The sequence below is a fragment of the Bubalus kerabau genome, chromosome 2, assembly GCF_029407905.1.
Source record: "Bubalus kerabau isolate K-KA32 ecotype Philippines breed swamp buffalo chromosome 2, PCC_UOA_SB_1v2, whole genome shotgun sequence".
Taxonomy (NCBI): domain Eukaryota; kingdom Metazoa; phylum Chordata; class Mammalia; order Artiodactyla; family Bovidae; genus Bubalus; species Bubalus kerabau.
Window position 1 is genome coordinate 40,989,065 of NC_073625.1, and position 7,125 is coordinate 40,996,189.

Consider the following 7,125-nt stretch of genomic DNA (forward strand, 5'->3'; position numbering starts at 1 on the left):
CCGGCTCTGAATATGTAATTCGTTTTCCTGTTAGACATGATGGAATTTAAACAGACACATTGTTTCATAGCACTCATTTAAATAACTCACAGCAACCAAAATCCTCTTAGAGTAATTTTCAAGAGGATTTTGAGACCAGAATCCAGATTAGAAGTAGTACTTGCTTTACAAGATGTTCAGGCTCCTGATGACAACCGCCTTGGTTATGAGAGGCTTATTCTGCACCATGAATTATACTGAAGACTGTTTTTCACTGTGCCACTTGGTACTCACAAAAGACCCACCCCAGAGGTTCTCTTTTAAGAGTTGTTTTATGGAGGATGATTGATGAAAACTTGTTCATATTTAGTCCATATAACATGATGAGTTTGGAGATAAGTTTACACCCATGAAACCCAGTGATAATAAATATCAGTTCCCATTTTCCAGATGAGAAAAACAAGAAAATGTAGAGAAGTTAAACGACTGTCCCAAATTCTCATCACTAATAAACAGAGAAAGTGAGGTCAAGCCACACCTGCCCAGGGTCAGTGTCCAGATTTAACTCTTCTGAACCAGGAGAACATCCGTGGACCAATGATGAGAACTGACTTGCCCATCTCACTAGCCATCACTAATTACAGTTCTTGTTTCTTTTCTTTTCCTTTTTTTTTTATTAAAGGCAAATCTCCCCCAGTTAACCACATTGCTGAATTACATTTTCTATGGTAACTACTAGTTATCTCTTTGGTTGCAACTGTGCATAATTCAGAGAAGGCAATGGCACCCCACTCCAGTACTTTTGCTTGGAAGATCCCATGGACGGAGAAGCCTGGTGGGTTACAGTCCATGGGGTCGCTAGAGTCGGACACGACTAAGTGACTTCACTTTCACGCATTGGAGAAGGAAATGGCAACCCACTCCAGTGTTCTTGCCTGGAGAATCCCAGGGACGGGGGAGCCTGGTGAGCTGCCGTCTGTGGGGTCGCACAGAGTCGGGCGCGACTGAGGCGAGTTGGCGGCAGCAGTGCATAATTACTCTCCATCTTATTTTGATCTACCTTCTTTTTCTGTCTCATGGCATCACCCTCAACTATTCTGTACTGAATAGAATCAACCTCACAAAAGACCTTTCTCAATCTACAGCCACATACAAACAGCTTCTCCACTTCAGTAAAAAGTAAGTACATTGATGTGGAAACTACTTTTCAGGAAAAAAATTAAAAAGCTCTACTTTTTAAAGTGTCCTGTGCATGTGAAAGCCTTGATGTCTACAACCCAGAAAGCTTTATTAGGGTTATATTTGGAAGAACTGGAGGATATATTTTAATTAGATAGCTTTAAAAATGTTTCTTATTACAATGTTATAGTCACACATAAGTCCTCAGGTACAGTATTTATAACTTACAGCAAACTCAGAAAAGGAGGAGGACATTTCTAGAACAGTAAAATGATGGATCGTATGAAACGCTGAATTCTGCTTCCTGTGTTACCATTAACAGAGGCTGGGTGAAGAGAACTCAGACCTCAGTGTAATATTTTTGAAGCTTCGTCTGAGTTTATAATGATTTCAAAAAAAATTTTTTTAAAGCCTTAAAATTAGTTTCTATTTAAAAATATCATAAATGTAAAGATAAAGAGATTCAGATCAGGTTGAGTCAGTGAATATTTCCATTTTACTTAACTGTAAAATAGCTGAAAAAATAAAACAATGAATAACAAAAATAAAACAAATGACTAAAATAAAAAGCTTAAGTAACTGAAAAAATGTAGCATGCCTAAACCAGCTTCCATTAGAAGTCAACAGTATACATGATGAAAGCAACTGACATTACTTCCAGATAACTGAAAGTTAGCAAATAAAGTTCTGTGCATGTGTGGTGTATGTGTGTACAAGTGCTTTGTGTCTGGGTCAGAGAAACGAGTGATAGAATAACTAGTTCTGACTAGCCGATCACATATTCAATTAAAAGATTTATGTTGGTGTAAGGCAAAACCAATACAATATTGTAAAGCAATTAGCCTCCAATTAAAATAAATAAATTTAAATAAAAAAAAAATGCTTAACATATAATTTGATATTTTAATTGTGAAACAATACATATTCACCAAGTCTGAGTTTAATAAATATGTGTATTTTTATACTTGAAAAAAAAGATTCTGAATGCAAGGCCATCTCTCAGAAAGGAGGTAAAATCAGAAGTCGTTGGTGACAACAGTTTTATTTCTAAGGTACAGACTAGGTTAATCCTGCCTCTGTTTTAAAAGTATTTAAAAAAAAAAAAACTAACAAGACAAACAAAAAGAAAACACTTTGTTTATTCCAATAGGTACTTTTTTTGCTTTTCCTTAAGAAAACGAGTTCACCTAACTCAAGTCAGTCTGGTGTTGAGAGAACAATAAAGTCTTCAGAAACTTACCTTTTGATGTTTCCCAATTAAACACTTATACCTACTTAATCTTTTAATGTTAGGAAGATCAAGATTTGACTGATCAACACAGGAAGGCGACTTTGAGGAAGGAGAAGCTGGTAGTGTTAAATCACAAACTCACAATCCTTTGAGGATGGAGATATCGCATAGGTAAGTAATTGGAATGATTTTATGATAACTAAAACACTAAAGAAGCAGCTGATGAATTTACTTAATGGTCTCTTTTTGTCAGTGGATCAGCTAAGGACAGCTTTTTAGTTATGAGTGTTAGGAGAAAATGCATAGAAAAATCAAAATCAAAAAGCTGGTTAGAAGTTTGCTTGGGAGTGGATTTCCTGGTTAAGAGAATTTTTACACCTCAGCAGCTGTCTTGGACAAATCAGTTCTCTTCTTCATGCCTCCCTGTTCTCCACTATAAAAAGAGGGCGGTGGTGGTGCCTAGACTTCTGGGTTTTGTGAGCATTCAACAAATTACTGTTTGGAACATACTTAACAAATGGTCTGCAGCATAAGAAGTACTCAGTAATTGTAAAATTTTCTTTTTTAATGATGCATTTCCAACACCTGATACTAAGTTATCTGCTGATAGGGTTTGCAAATGTTGAGAGTTTAGATCTTCTCTGTCCTAAATACATTTTTTCAGTTTTTTATTGCCCTGGCTATTCATTTACAGAAAGTCTGTATTTTTTCTTCTTTTCAGCATAAGGCTTATGTGGAAAATCAGGAGATTCTCAGCTCTGTCCCACATTCTTGTCTCCCCACCCCCCATATTAGTCATTTAATATTCAATAAATTTTATTTGAAGGTAAGGTACTTAACATCATAAATGTTTGTTCATTTTGCTTATGCATGACCAGGACCATAGCAGACATACAACAAACCCTTGTTAAATGGATGGTGTTGTATGAAAGAATGATTCTTTGGGCTGGTTAGGTTTTGAACAATTTGTATTATGAATCTAAAGAGGATGTTACTTTTAAGTATCATCTGAGAGCATCTTACCCATTTTCTCCTACCTTCCCTTTATTTCTTATATTTGAGCAACAATACACCAAACTCCCCACCCAAGTACCTTCTTTGTCACCTAACCAGGGATTATCACAAAGGCCAGTCCTGAAACACACAGGTGTTTTGAAACCAATGAAATTAGCTAGTCCAAATGAATAGCTACACCATGCTGACATTGCTCCCCTGGGGTAAGGAGTTGGCTCTTGTTCCATTTGTCCCCCGTAAACAGAACAAATGTATTTCTAGGTTTATTTTACTTGAGGATGGGTTCATGGGGAGAAAAGAAAAAAGGCAAAAATATTCTTTGTGACCAACCCCCGAAGCCTCAGTGAGCACATATGTTGAATTTGATAAGGAAGATAACATTTTAATCAACCTCAAGATAAATTTATTACATCTAAAAGTGACCCAATAAGCTAAAGATTTGCAAGTGTTAAGTTTTGGGAAATTGTTAGCATTTTACAAATTCTTTAAGAAATATAAAAATTATTTTGGCTGTGAACCTATATTCAGAAAACTTGAAAAAATGTGTTTAGAAAATCCATTCAGAAGTAAGGATTTTTCATGTGGAGCAAATGCACACACATCCCCCCATTGAGAATAAAGGAGCAGATCCATCTACACAGAGGTTTGAATTCTGCTGAAGAGAGAAAGAATTTTATTTTCTAAATTATCATTAACCATACGTGTAGATTAAAATTTTAAAGTAATAAGATTTAAGACCCTGGAAACCTTGAGTTCATGTATGCATTCCTTTGCCTTTAGGTAGGACCATGAATTGTATGGACAAACCAAAGATCTCCAAGGAGCTCTCAGAGATAGCTACAACAGAAGCAATTTACCTCCCAAGCTAAATCAACCTGGGCTTCCCAAGTGACTTGCCATTAAAGAATCCGCCTGCCAATGCAGTAGACTCTGATTCGATCCCTGGGTCAGGAAGGTCCTCTGGATGAGGGACTGGCAAGCCCCTCCAGTAATCTTTCCTGGAAAATTCCATGGGCAGAAGAGCCTGGTGGGCTACAGCCTTCGGGGTTGCAAAGAGTCGAGACTAAGCACGCGGGCAAAGTTGAATCTAAGTCACAACACATCTCATGGATGAAGCCAGGATCCCTCACTTGGGAGCGTGACCTGCTTGTACCTTTACTACTGCGATCTATTTCTATACAACACTTTACCCTCATCTGCTTTGTTTGTTTGTTTTACAGTCCACTCCCTATATAAATGTATGGGATTTTCCTCACACCGACTAACAGTTCTCCAACCCTAGAGACATCAACTGGATGTCCTACAGTTTAATTCAGCTCGGACACTAATTGCTGGAGTTCACATCAAATCCTACAAGTTAAGGAGTCAGTCCCATGGTGTTTTGGTCATACGTTCCCAGAAAATCCAAACACACTTATTGCAACATTTTTTTATAAAGGAAAGGAAAAAAAGAAACACAACTGAAATGCCCATCAACCCAGCAATTAATTAAGTTTGGTATGTTAATATAGATATGTGAATCTCACAATAAACATTTATCGTTGCTGTTTAGTCGCTAAGTTGTGTCCTACTCTTTGTGACCTTTTAGACTGTAGCATGCCAGACTCCTCTGTCCATGGGATTTTCCCAGGCTAGAATACTGGAGTGAGTTGCCATTTCCTCCTCCAGGGGATCTTTCTGACCCCAGGAGTCAAACCCATGTCTTCTGAGTTTGCTGCATTGGCAGGTGGTTTCTTTACCACTGAGCCACCTGGGAAGCCCATTACCAAGTCTGTTTACATTTTAAAACATAAAATACAAGACTATATTTTAGATATGGATATCTAAATATAGCCATTTTATCTGGCTTCATTCATTTAGCATAATGTTTTTAGCGTTCATCCACATAGTAACTGGTAATAGCACTTCATTCCTTTTCTCATGCCTGAATACTATACTGTTGTATGGGTATGCTACATACGTTTATCCATTCATCACTTGATGGACATTTGAATTGTTTCCTCTTATTGACAACCATGAATAATTTTAAGATGATAATTCTTGTTGTTTTCAGTCACCAACTTATGTCTGACTCTTTGTGATCCCATGGATCACAAAGCAGCATGCCAGGCTTCCCTGTCTTTCACTCTCTCCCAGAGTTTGCTCGAACTTATGTCCATTGAGTTGGTGATGATATCCAATCATCTCATCCTCTGTCATCCCCTTCTCCTCCTGCCTTCAATCTTTCCCAGCGTCATGGTCTTTTCCAGTGAGTCAGTTCTTCACATCAGGTGACCAAAGTATTGGAGTTTCAGCTTCAACATCAGTCCTTCCAATGAATATTCAGGACTAATTTCCTTTAGGATTGACTGGTTGGATCTCCTTGCAGTCCAAGGGACTCTCAAGAGTCTTCTCCAACATCACAGTTCAAAAGCATCAATTCTTCAGGGCTCAGCTTTCTTTATGATCCAACTCTCACATCAATACATTACTTGTATTAAAATTTTTTTTTCATTGCTTTTATGTACATACCTGGGTGTGGAATTGGGGTTGGTGACTGTATTTGTAATTTTCTGAATTGCTAAAATGTGTTATATGGTGGCTGCTGCATTTCAGCTTACCACTTGTAATGTCAGTGTATTTCAACAACTTTTATTTGTTTTTATTATTATAGTCATCCCAGTGAGTGATAAATTGTATCATTGGGCTTCTATTTGATTTTGGCCAACAACTTAAAATTTTGAGCATCTTTGCATGTGATTTCTGGCTATATATATATATATATATATATATATATCTTCTTTGGGGAAATAGACACCTAGTTTGCTAATTTTTCAACTGGGTTTTTTGTCTATTCATTGTTGAGCTGTGAGCTAAGCTGATACATTCTGGAGAGAAATGCCTTATCAAATATAGGCCATACAAATATATGCTCCAGATCTGTGGTCATCTTTTAAAACAGAAAAAAAAATTATAATGATAACAATAAACTCTATTTTCTTTGTTGCCATCCCTATGTTTTCATAAATTGGAAATGATTGCCTAACTCAAATTTAAGAAAATTATGTCCTATATTCCCTTTTCTGAGCTTATTTAAAATTTTTCCTCTCTTGCACTTAGACGTTTAATCTATTTTGAGGTAATTTTTATATGAAGAGTGAGGTAGAGGTCCAACTTCACTTTTTGCATTTGTGTATACAGTTGTCCTAATATCATTTACTGAAAAAAAAAAACAAAAACTGTTATTTTCTATAGAAATGTCCTGGTATTCCTGTCAAAAGTAAATGACCATAAATATTTTACTTATGAACTCTCAATTATATTCCATTGACATAGCTTTTATGCTAGTACCACACCGTTTTTACTAATATATAGTCCTGTAGTAATTTTCATAATAAGGAATTAGTTTTCCTCCAACTTTGTTATTTATTTATGGGCTGTTTGGCTCTTCTGGGTCCTTGTGTTTCCACATGAACTTTAGGATCAGCTAGTCATGTTCTGCCAAAAAACAGATGCTGGGGTTTTTATAGAGACTGCATTAAACTTTCAATTAAATGTGAAGTGTCTTGCCATTTAACAATGGTAAGTTCTCCATACCATGAACATGGGATATCTTTCCATTTATTTAAGTCTTCTTTATTTTATGTCAACCACATTTTGTAGATTTTAATATACAAGTCTCTCCCTTTCTTGTTAAATGTATTGCTAAGCATTTTTAGTCTTATTTTATGACATTTTGAATT

The 7,125-nt window shown here is 36.3% G+C and overlaps 1 long non-coding RNA gene across 1 annotated transcript; it reads left to right on the forward strand.

Moving 5' to 3' along the window:
- Nucleotides 1-2,496: 2,496 nt before the first annotated feature.
- On the forward strand, nt 2,497-4,557 carry LOC129644684 (uncharacterized). Its single transcript, XR_008710930.1, has 3 exons — nt 2,497-2,560; nt 3,111-3,215; nt 4,184-4,557. It is a non-coding gene; the product is annotated as an uncharacterized LOC129644684 (long non-coding RNA).
- Nucleotides 4,558-7,125: the final 2,568 nt, after the last annotated feature.